A 13775-nucleotide genomic window follows, 5' to 3' on the forward strand; every position below is an offset into this window, starting at 1 on the left:
TATTTGGTTCTCTAATCTATATTATCGTGGCAACCATTTGAGAAGCTTCACAAATATGTCAATTACAATTAAAAAGGCAATAACAAAACTGACAAAAAAAGAAGACTTCATAATCGAGTTTGATTCCAACCATTCAAGTTTGTTTGGTTACACCCAAAACTGAGTTTGTTTCCAATAAAAAACAACACAAATATATGCATAGTTAAATTTTGTTTGTCAAATGAATAAGACAACATCAAAATGCCCTACTTCCATGGCACATAAGTTTTTCTACTTGAAGTTGTTTGGCCTTGGCTATTAGCAGCATTAGCAGCAGCTACAGACCTAGTTTGGATAACCTTTTCAGCCCTCATTCTTTCCAGGTTGCTACTGGTAATAGTTGTCTTCCCCTTCCATTTGAATCCACGTACTGGTGTGTAGCCAATATCACCAGTGACAACATCAGCCCTCTTTGTAACTTTTGTACCAGTATTGATGACTCTTCTACTTGGAAATCCAGGCTGCTTAATCAAATAAGTACACACTCAAATATTAGACAATTAGGTTTGCAATGACAATTATAAACTTGCATTGATAGTTGTAAACTTACATTGTGAGTTGTAAATCCATCTTCAGCTTGGTATATGCCAACACCTACCATTCTTGGCCTTTTAAAAGGTCTTATTTGTCCTCCACTAGTGTCCTCATGTTCTACTGGTCTCTTCCCTCTTCCTAGGCCTCCTCTATTGCAGTTTGCTTCAGAACTAGTTTGACTATGTTGAGTCATTCCTCTTCCTCTACTTAGTCCTTTATTCACATTTCTTTCTTGAGCCATTTCTCTTTCTGATCCTGCTCCTCTACCTGTACCTCTACCTCTACCATTTACAGTCTGCACTTTGAAATCAAAATATTAAAGCATATCTATATTATCAAACAATGATATAATAATTAGATATATTACCTCTGTATTTGTAACATTTTCATGTGATTGAGCTGGAACACCTCTGCCACTTGCTCCTCCTCTTGTTGATCTTCCTCTTGTTGCCACTTGCTCCTCCTCTTGTTGATCTTCCTCTTGTTGCCCTTCCTGTGCCTTTTCCTCTACCACTTTCAGTAGCTTGTATATTAATATATCAATATATATACGTCTACATATAACATACATTTGAGAGTAACAAATAAAGTACCTGTGTATGAGAAGATGGTTCAGATGACTTGCCTGAGAACATGGTTCAGTTGATTGACTTGGAACAACTTGGTTTCTTGTAGGACATCCCCTTTTATTGTGTCCTTGTGTGCCACATTTTCTACAAGTCATTACAGCACCTCTTTTGCTCAACTTTCCAGTTTTTCTGCTTTCATCTGCTTCTTTTCTTCCAACCTTAACTGGTCTTCCAGGCAACTTTCTGATCTTTGGTGGCTTTACAATTGGATTATTTGAGGTTGACCACATTTTCATGTTATTCATTGGCTGAATAAAATGGGCATATGTGCTGAGGTAGGTTTCCTTGCTATAACAGCTAGCCACATAATGGATTGGTTCCAAGTTTTTGTAATGAAGAGCATCAACACCGTGAGGACAAGGAATTCCCCTGAGCTGCCAGGATCTGCAACTACACCTCCTATTAAGAATGTCCACAGTGTGTGTAAATCCATGATGTTTAATCTCAAAACCTCTTTCTCCATTCCAAGTCAAGTTACATTGCACAGACTTTTGAATGTTTTCTTGCAAAATCTTTAAAGACATAGGAGATATATCAGTGATCCAAGTGTTTGAGAACTCTCTCAAATCACCAATTCTTTTCATTATCTTCACCCTTATCTCCTCAAGCATTGTAATGATGGTTTAATACCTTGCAGACACTATCCAAGCATTAAAGCTTTCTGCCATATTGTTGTCCACAACATCACATTTGCTATATTCTTCAAAATACTTCTTGCACCATGTATTCAAATTGTACCATAAAAGATTATCCAAACCTTCTTGTCCTAATTTCCTCATTGTCTCTATATTGTTCTTCATCTCAGCTTCAAATGTGGATTTAGCAATCCTCCAAAACACTCTTCTTCTTTCAACTCCTTTCCAATTTTTTGACCAATTTGCAAGAACATGTCTTGCACATTTTCTATGTTCAACAAGTGGCAATAAAGTATCCATATCAATTTCTAGTCCCTAACAAATCAACATAGCATAAAAAGAATAAATTAAAATACAAAACTCAACAACAATAAAATAGTAAGATGGATATCAGTAGTTACCTTTTGCATATCACTAATGATGGATAGTTGATGCCCTTCTCTAAGTTCAAGATCATTCTTCACTAGTTCAAGAAACCATGTCTAGGTATACTGATTCTCAACCTCAACAACTGCCTAAGCAATAGGGAGCATTTGGTTGTTTCCATCTCTACAAACTGCCACTAACAATTGGACTTTACACACACCTTTGAGATTACACCTATCAAAACCAATCAACCTTCTAGCACCTCCAAAAATGCTTTCTTTAAAGCATTGAAGCAAACATAAAATCCTTCAGAAATTTTCTGCCCAGTTTCAGAATCTTCTCCAACCTTCACTACACAAGTACTACCTGGATTACTCCTTAATATTTCATCTCTATAATCAAAAATCCTACCATACTCCACAATGTGATCACCCATGATCTCTTGTAACACTCTAGTCCTAGATCTTCTCATTGTTGTCCTACCAACATTAATATCCAACTCCTTTCTAATAATGTCCTGCAGCAAGACAATGTTGATGTTTGGCTGTTGAGTTATTCTTTCTTTGTATTTGGTGGCCAAAAACTTTGAGTTGCACAGGTAGTTATGAGTTGATGTCAAACATTTATGGATAGGGTTGTATGTTTTAACAATGAAATCTCCACTAGTTTTATCCTTACTTGCACACAACAACCAAGGACAACTCTCTTTACAACATCTCACTCTAACTCTGCCAGGCTCATTTACATATTTTTCAATTTGAATACGTTCTTGGATTGCATATCTTGTCACTGCCACTCTAAATTCTTCAACAGTTCCAAAAACCAGTCCTAATTCCCAAACAATCTTTTCAGCAGTTGTATCAAACACAACTCTATTTGGGGTTTTCTTCCTCCGAACAGGTTTATGCACTACTTGATCAACCTCTTCACCATCTATTTCAAAGCTAGGAACTTCATTACTTAGATAATAAGGTTCATCACCTCCTAGCTTACCAACTAAGCTTTCCCTAATACCATTATTTGTCTCATCATACCCTATATCTGGACCTTTCTCATTAACATTAATCTGATCTGAAGTAGTTCCCCTACTTCTCCTTTTGTGACCTTTTGAAATGCCTCTTGGTTGCGCTTATATCTACATACTATTGATGAACATCACTGTCAACCTCAGTAACTTCACTAGTATCCCCTTCAGATCCTGATTCATCTTTCACTTCATCATCAGTTGGATCATCATCTATTATAGGATAATTAGATGAAAGAGGAGGCACAATAGAAGGAGATGGTGAAGGCACAGTAGAAGACTGAGATTCAAATGGAGTGCTGGAAGTTTTAGAAGGACCAGTTGTAGGGATGGAAGGAAAAGTAGAAATAGGAGACTGATTATTATGGTTAGAAGTCTCATTAAAAGATTCCTCACCTACCCCACTTTCAGTCACATGAGGGACAAACTCCAATTCAAATGGGGCCTGATTAGCTTCACTAACCCCATGAAAAACATACACCTCCACTGTATCCCCATCATTCATCATATTGAAAAGGTCAAATATAACCTTATCATTATCAACAAGGACCAATAACCCATCCCACTTGATGAAAAAATCACAATCTATTGTATATCCTAGTTCCTTTATGTAGTCTCTCAACTCAAAATAAGACATCCTATCAATATCTACATCTAGGATTTCTGTCACATACCTCCCAATATATTGAGGTGGTGGACCAAATTTTATTTCCCCGCCATGATACCATCTTAAAGTTATAAGAGTAAAAGCCATCCTGAAAAATCATGTAACAACAACAAACACAATTCAAACACACATTTCAATAACTAACTCTAACAAGTTGTACACAACAAACATAATCACTAACAAACAACAACAACAGAAACACTAACTAACAAAAGTAGAAAAAAGCACTAACATTAAGCTTTAACAGTACTAACAGAACAAAAACAATAACAATAGCAGTTGTTAGTGTACAAATTGAATTCTACAAATGTATAAGAGACAAATAATAAGATTCGAACTAAGTGGATAACATCTAACCCTAACCTAAAACACAATCACAAAACCTAATCACTAACAGTTGCACTAAGTCAATAACACAATACCCTACACTAACTAAGTCGATTACCCAACATACTAAAAAATATCCTAACAATGACAACTGTAGGAGGTCGATACTAACATTTCTACACTATAATAATCCATAAAATCAGAATAATCGAAAAAAAAGTGAAGATTTTAGAACCCTAACCTGTTAGACCTTCAATGTCACGACCCAAACCGGGTTGCGACTGGCACCCACACTTACCCTCCTATGTGAGCGAACCAACCAATCTAACCTTAACATTTCAATATAATATCAACAGAAAATAATGCGGAAGACTTAAACTCATTAAATAAAGACCAATTCATTAACTTCTAAAATTCAACATCTATTATTCCCCAAAATCTGGAAGTCATCATCACAAGAACATCTACGATCAAATGACTAAACTAAGAGTGTTCTAAAAGCTAAAATTACATAAGAAGCTAGTCCATGCCGGAAGTTCAAGGCATCAAGACTTGAAGTAGAAGATCCAGTCCAAGCTAGAAGCATTAGCTCACCCTGAATTTCTGATGTAGTAAGACTGGCTTGAATTACTGTTGAGTTGAAGACGATGGCATGTTTGCTGCACTCCACAAATAAACAAGAAGAAAACATAAAAGTAGGGGTCAGTACAAAACACGGGTACTGAGTAGATATCGTCGGCCAACTCAAAATAGAAATCAATATATACCAAGTAATATCATAAAATCGACTATGATACTCAACATGTAGCAACAACAAATACTATATCATTAACAATTACCGTCAAGTTCACACATGAGGACTCAAGCCTCAATACCATACTCATTTGGGAATCATGTTCATTAGATTGAGTATATTAACATCTTTCAAGATTCATTATCTTTATTTCTCTTGTGTCGGTACGTGACACTCCGCTCCCTCAATATTCATTAGTCCTCTTGTGTCGGTACGTGACACTCCGATCCCCTAAATCTATGTGTCGGTTCGTGACACCCGATCCCCTAACTCTATGTGTCGGTTCGTGACACCCGATCCCCTAAATCTACGTGTCGGTTCGTGACACCGATCCCCTAATACTACATGTCGGTTCGTGACACCTGATCTCCTAATACTACGTGTCGGTTTGTGACACCCGATCCCCTAATACTACGTGTCGGTTCGTGACACCCGATCCCCTAATACTACGTGTCGGTTCGTGACACCCAATCCCCTAATTCTACGTGTCGGTTCGTGACACCCGATCCCCTAATCTCCTTCCATCAATTCATCAAGCCTTCTTTCTTACCAAGGCATCATCAATCCCATTATTTTAGTTCATCACGCCTTCTTTTATACCAAGGCCTCATTATTAACAAAGAGATTAAGATTTTGCAAGATTTGGGATTCAATAACTTCATCATGCTTATATAATCACAATTATATAATTACATTCATGCAAGCATACAATTCAGCACATAGCAGGGTTTACAATATTATCAATACATATCATTCTCTATTAAGAGTTTACTACGAATATCGTAAGAGAAACCATAACCTACCTCCACCGAAGATTAGTGATCAAGCAAGCAAATTTTTCTCCAAGCTTTGTTTCTCTTCGTTTCTCCTCTTTCTCGTTCGACTCTCTCTCTCTTTCTCTTGTTCTTTCTATTTTCTTTATTCAAAACCCTCTTCCTTTTACCCTAATTAACATATAATTAAGAATAAAAGATGGCAATAATGCCCCACTAATTAACTTAAGGTTACCTCTTTTAACCCCCAAGTAATTAGACTTATTAACATTAACCCACTAACTTTATAATTAAGGCAAGAATAGTCAAAAACGTCCCTTAAAACGTATCAAGAAATCCGACCCAGACTGGGATTTCGTAGTCTGTGACGGCCCGTCGCGCCTGTGACGGCCCGTCGCGCCTGCGACGGTCCGTCCTGCTGCCCGTCACAGAGTTCAGAGACTCAATTTCTCTGAAGAATCTGTGACGGTCCGTCACACCTGTGACGGTCCGTCCTGCCATTCCGTTACGAAGTTCAAAGAGTCGATTTCAGTACCCAATTTTCAGTTTTTCTAAGTGTTTTTAAACGAGACCCTGCGACGGTCCGTCGTGCCCATGATGGTCCGTCGTTGGGTCCGTCGCCTCAGCCTGTTTTTCCAGAAATAAAATCTGCTGCTCAAAACGACTAAACAGGTCGTTACAATAGATACCAATTTACCCATCGTTCGTCCCCTAACGATCACAAGAAGGAAAACAAGGGCGAAAAGGAGTACCTGAATCTGTAAACAGATATGGGTATTTTTCTCGCATATCCGCCTCCTTCTCCCAAGTGGCTTCTTCAACGGGTTGATTCTTCCATTGAACTTTGATGGATGCAATCTCCCTTGATCTCAACTTGCGAATTTCTCTATCTAGAATGGCAACAGGTTCCTCATCATAAGACAAATTCTCATCAAGCAAAACTGAATCCCAACGGATAATGTAATTTTCATCCCCATGGTATCTTTTCAACATCGACACATGGAATACCGGATGCACTCCGGACAGCCCTGGAGGCAAGGCTAACTCATAAGCCACCTCCCCTACTCGCTTAAGTACCTCAAAGGGACCAATGTACCTTGGACTTAGCTTACCCCTTTTACCAAACCGCATCACCCCTTTCATGGGCGAAACCTTCAGCAAGACTTGTTCACCCTCCATAAACTCCAAGTCTCTAACCTTCCGATCTGCATACTCCTTCTGTCTACTTTGAGCCGCTAGAAGCTTTTCTTGAATAGATTTCACCTTCTCCATTGAATCTCTCAGAAGATCAGTACCCCAAGGTCTAACCTCGAACGCATCAAACCAACCAATGGGGGACCTACATCTCCTACCATACAATGCTTCAAATGGAGCCATATCAATGCTCGAGTGATAGCTATTATTGTATGAAAATTCCGCTAAGGGTAAGAAGCTATCCCACTGACCACCAAATTCTATCACACATGCACGAAACATATCCTCCAACACTTGAATCGTTCGCTCAGACTGACCATCGGTCTGAGGATGGAACGCAATACTAAGGTCCAAGCTAGTACCCAATTCCGCATGCAATGTTTTCCAAAATTTAGAAGTGAACTGCGTACCTCTATCTGATATGATGGATAGTGGAACCCCATGCAACCGAACGATTTCTGAGATATAGATCTTGGATAACTTCTCGGCATTGTAAGTCACCTTAACCGGAATAAAATGAGCAGACTTAGTTAACCTATCAACAATCACCCAAATATAGTCGTACTTACCCATTGTCCTTGGAAGACCAACCACAAAGTCCATTGCAATTCTTTCCCACTTCCATTCCGGAATGGGCATTCTCTGAAGTGTTCCTCCGGGCCTTTGGTGTTCGTACTTTACTTGTCGACAGTTTGGACACTTGGCAATAAAGTCAACAATATCACGCTTCATTCTACTCCACCAAAAGTGTTGCTTAAGGTCACGATACATCTTGGTTGCACCCGGATGTATAGAATACCTTGAACTATGAGCCTCTGTCAGAATAGTGTTGATTAAATCCTCGACGCGGGGTACACATACCCTTCCCTTGATCCTCAAAACACCTTCCTCATCGATTTGTGCTTCCTTAGCCTCTCCTCGCAATACCTTATCTTGAATTCTGTGCAGTTTCTCATCATCAGACTGTCTTCCCTTAATCTTGTCAAGAAAGGAAGATCTTGCCTCCACAGAAGCCAACAATCCTCCCTTCTCATTTCCTTCTAATCTCATCAAGTCATTGGCTAGAGTCTGAACCTCTCTAGCCAATGGGCGTCTAGAAGCTTGCAAGTGAGCTAGACTTCCCATGCTTCCCGCCTTTCTACTTAAAGCATCCGCTACAACATTCGCTTTTTCCGGATTATACAAGATAGTGATATCGTAGTCCTTTAGTAGCTCCATCCATCTTCGTTGCCTCAAGTTCAAATCCTTCTGAGTAAAGACATACTGAAGGCTACGATGATCCGTGTAGACCTCACACTTAACCCCATATAAATAGTGTCTCCATTGCTTTAATGCAAACACTACCGCAACCAATTCCAAATCATGAGTTGGATAGTTACGTTCATGCACTTTTAATTGTCTTGAAGCATAAGCAATCACATTCTTCTCTTGCATTAGCACTGCACCCAAACCCGAATAGGATGCATCACAATAAACAATGAAGTTCTTACCCTCTACTGGCAAGGTAAGGATAGGTGCGGTAGTCAACAAAGTCTTGAGCTTCTGAAAGCTTTCCTCACATTCGTCCGACCATACAAATGGAACATTCTGCTTAGTCAAGTTCGTCAATTGGGAAGCAATAGAAGAGAATCCCTTGACAAATCGACGGTAGTAGCTAGCTAACCCAACAAGGCTCCTTATTTCTGACACATTAGTAGGTCTTACCCAATTCTTCACTGTCTCAATCTTAGAAGGATCCACCATCACTCCATCCTTAGAAACCACGTGCCCCAAGAAGGACACTGCATCTAGCCAAAACTCACACTTAGAGAACTTGGCATAAAGCTTTTTCTCCCTCAACATTTCCAATACCATTCTCAAATGCTCTTCATGTTCCTTCTTGCTCTTTGAGTATACCAATATATCATCAATAAATACGATCACGAAGAGGTCCAAATATGGCTTAAAAATCCCGTTCATCAAGCTCATGAACGCAGCAGGGGCATTCGTAAGACCAAAAGACATCACTACAAATTCGTAATGCCCATACCTCGTTCGAAAAGCAGTCTTTGGCACATCCGTTGCCCGTATTTTCAATTGATGATAACCGGATCTCAAGTCAATCTTAGAGAAGACACAAGCACCTTGTAACTGATAACTCACGAACTCAACACCAAACCGTTCTACTATACCCATCTTGTGTAGTAGCTCATGACAGTCAACCAGAAAATCATAAGCATCCTCAGATTCCGCGCCCTTGAAGACTGGAGGTTTCAATTTCAAGAACTTACTGAAAAGTTCATGCTGATCATTTGTCATTATAGGCCCAGTAGTCAGACGTGGAAACGTGCCTATGTCCAATGAGGCATCCATACGAGGAGCCATAGTGGCTGCATGTTGTACCTCTGAAACCGGAGGTGTTGGTGCAGAAAACACTGGAGGTGCCTGACCCTGATCGGACAACCCACTAAGATAAGCGAGCACTTGATTTATCATCTCTGGGGTAGGCTGGTGTGGCAATCCCTCATTCTGCAATTGTTCATTTTCCCCATCCTCCCCTTCTCTTATTACCTCCTCAGACGGTGGAGGAGTCACTGCCCTAGTATCAGATGGACTAGGTGTTCGTCCTCTTCCCCTAGAGGACGTCCTCCCACGACCTCTACCACGGCCTCTTGCCGCTGCTCTTCCTCGAGCTACAGCCCCAGTGGCTGGCTCAGTCGCACCCTGTCCCGCCGGTGCTGGTGTTGATGCTGGCGTAGTCGTTGCTCTAGTTCTAACCATCTGCGAAAGAGAGTGAAGATGGTCAGATACCAATTCGTATCGCCTAGATACCAATTGGACTCAAGTAGTAGCACGAAAGAAAGAATGAAAGAGTGAAATTTTCCTAAAGTCTTATAGCCTCTCAAGGAAAAGTAAAGGCGTCCCCCTACCATTCCTTAAGACTCTACTAGACCTGTTCTTGTGTGATGAGACCAACGAACCTAATGCTCTGATACCAAGTTTGTCACGACCCAAACCGGGTTGCGACTGGCACCCACACTTACCCTCCTATGTGAGCGAACCAACCAATCTAACCTTAACATTTCAATATAATATCAACAGAAAATAATGCGGAAGACTTAAACTCATTAAATAAAGACCAATTCATTAACTTCTAAAATTCAACATCTATTATTCCCCAAAATCTGGAAGTCATCATCACAAGAACATCTACGATCAAATGACTAAACTAAGAGTGTTCTAAAAGCTAAAAATACATAAGAAGCTAGTCCATGCCGGAAGTTCAAGGCATCAAGACTTGAAGAAGAAGATCCAGTCCAAGCTAGAAGCATTAGCTCACCCTGAATTTCTGATGTAGTAAGACTGGCTTGAATTACTGTTGAGTTGAAGACGATGGCACGTTTGCTGCACTCCACAAATAAACAAGAAGAAAACATAAAAGTAGGGGTCAGTACAAAACACGGGTACTGAGTAGATATCGTCGGCCAACTCAAAATAGAAATCAATATATACCAAGTAATATCATAAAATCGACTATGATACTCAACATGTAGCAACAACAAATACTATATCATTAACAATTACCGTCAAGTTCACACATGAGGACTCAAGCCTCAGTACCATACTCATTTGGGAATCATGTTCATTAGATTGAGTATATTAACATCTTTCAAGATTCATTATCTTTATTTCTCTTGTGTCGGTACGTGACACTTCGCTCCCTCAATATTCATTAGTCCTCTTGTGTCGGTACGTGACACTCCGATCCCCTAAATCTATGTGTCGATTCGTGACACCCGATCCCCTAACTCTACGTGTCGGTTCGTGACACCCGATCCCCTAAATCTACGTGTCGGTTCGTGACACCCGATCCCCTAATACTACGTGTCGGTTCGTGACACCCGATCCCCTAATACTATGTGTCGGTTCGTGACACCCGATCCCCTAATACTACATGTCGGTTCGTGACACCCGATCCCCTAATACTACGTGTCGGTTCGTGACACCCGATCCCCTAATTCTACGTGTCGGTTCGTGACACCCGATCCCCTAATCTCCTTCCATCAATTCATCAAGCCTTCTTTCTTACCAAGGCATCATCAATCCCATTATTTTAGTTCATCACGCCTTCTTTTATACCAAGGCCTCATTATTAACAAAGAGATTAAGATTTTGCAAGATTTGGGATTCAATAACTTCATCATGCTTATATAATCACAATTATATAATTACATTCATGCAAGCATACAATTAAGCACATAGCAGGGTTTACAATATTATCAATACATATCATTCTCTATTAAGAGTTTACTACGAATATCGTAAGAGAAACCATAACCTACCTCCACCGAAGATTAGTGATCAAGCAAGCAAATTTTTCTCCAAGCTTTGTTTCTCTTCGTTTCTCCTCTTTCTCGTTCGACTCTCTCTCTCTTTCTCTTGTTCTTTCTATTTTCTTTATTCAAAACCCTCTTCCTTTTACCCTAATTAACATATAATTAAGAATAAAAGATGGCAATAATGCCCCACTAATTAACTTAAGGTTACCTCTTTTAACCCCCAAGTAATTAGACTTATTAACATTAACCCACTAACTTTATAATTAAGGCAAGAATAGTCAAAAACGTCCCTTAAAACGTATCAAGAAATCCGACCCAGACTGGGATTTCGCAGTCTGTGACGGCCCGTCGCGCCTGCGACGGTCCGTCCTGCTGCCTGTCACAGAGTTCAGAGACTCAATTTCTCTGAAGAATCTGTTACGGTCCGTCACACCTGTGACGGTCCGTCCTGCCATTCCGTTACGAAGTTCAGAGAGTCGATTTCAGTACCCAATTTTCAGTTTTTCTAAGTGTTTTGAAACGAGACCCTGCGACGGTCCGTCGTGCCCATGATGGTCCGTCGTTGGGTCCGTCGCCTCAGCCTGTTTTTCCAGAAATAAAATCTGCTGCTCAAAACGACTAAACAGGTCGTTACATTCAATCTCCAAGAATGTTCACAAATACACATCAACAATTATCAACAACGAGATTGTTAACAACTACACTATCGTCAACAGCAACACTGTGTATTTCGTTTGATTTTTTAGGGAAAAGTTGAGAAATGAAATGAAAAGGAGTTCACGAATTTTCTTCAAAAAAAGGGTCAGGTCAGGTTACCTAGAGAGTGAGCAACACGCGCATTACATAGACGATGGAATGAGTTAAAATGGTCAATTTACAACGATATATAGTTGTTTAGTGGTGTGATAGGACACTTCAAAAGTTTAGGTGTCTTTATGAAAATATGGGACAACTTCGATGGTGTCTTTATGTCTTTTCTCTTAACTTAACTTTTATCTCATTCAACATATATACATTTTCATTTTATATTCATCATCATGTTAAATAATGTATCAGTAAAATTTATATTAACACTTTTTTACTATTAAAAATTTAAATATAAATTGATCATACTATAAGTAACGAACAACAAATGAAAGATGTTTTAGAACTCAAACCTACATATCAAAGTACTCATGTTGATACTGAAGCCAATGATCCTAACAAGGTATCAGTTTCTACAAAATTGTACATTATAATTTTTTTTGGATACATTATCACCTTTTTCATATATATGATACACTGTTTAAATATTATACATCTGATACATATAACCTGCTTACATTCAATGTGGTCAAGCACATCAAGCGCATCAAGATTTAAATGAACCTATCATAAATTAAGATGGTGCTGTCACGGTTCAACACAATATCCATCAGTTTTTGCCTGATAAAATAACAATACATTGGTAGATTTTTCAATTATGCTTTAACTCGGACATTCATTATATACAAATTTACCAAGAAAAATTATTAAATCATATCATACAAGATTTTTCCACACCAACAACAATATCATTATCAACACAAGCAGCAATAGATGCACTTATCAAAGATTCTATTCCTGCTAAACCATTGTTTGTTTACAATTCATATGATTTAACTGGCAGCCAGAATTTGTTGTCTGGTAGTCAATTATCTAACGATATTTCAATAATCGAGATTATTGATAGAAGCTATTCAATCACTCATGCTCCTAGAAACATAATGCCTTCAAAAAATATTGAATCTTTATAGTGTATTTCTTTTGGGTCAAGCGAGAAAGGAAAAAGAGAAATTGAATGATGATGTTCGTCTCTATTTTTCATTTGAAGGATGTGAGATTACAAATCAAGTTTCGTCGAAACTTATTGATGATTTTATGCAGTGGTTATCTAGGGGGCTCCTCAAAAATCATGACAATAAGTAAGTCTTATACATATATTTTGTAGATGTTTGGATTAACATATTTTGATATAACCAATTCATAATACAAACATTATGGCAGGAACCCATAAGAGGATAATACAAATCAAAATCCTCTTTTTTAGGATTTAAGATGATGGATTTTGTTGTTGTTTTTCCAATAAACAAGAGTTTGTTCTCTGCCATGTCACAACCAAACAAATATTGGACTGATAAGGTAAAATTCTTAATGAAATTATTAAATGTGTATAAGATGCACTTATATTAGTATAACATGATACATAATATCCTTCAGAAATTTAATGTTTCGTTTCTATCACCAAACCTTTTTTTTTTTATAACAGATACACTCAAATGAAGTATAAAATATCAAATTAGTATTCGTTAAGATTATCATTTAATGTATTAATTTTATCGTCATATCTTGTTTAGAAGTTTACAATTTCTAATTCTGTTTATCATGGTTTTTATATCACATCGATATGATTTTTTACTATCTTCATAAAAAATCAAAACTCTGCAGCATGGATTA

The sequence above is a fragment of the Solanum lycopersicum genome, chromosome 5, assembly GCF_036512215.1.
Source record: "Solanum lycopersicum chromosome 5, SLM_r2.1".
Taxonomy (NCBI): domain Eukaryota; kingdom Viridiplantae; phylum Streptophyta; class Magnoliopsida; order Solanales; family Solanaceae; genus Solanum; species Solanum lycopersicum.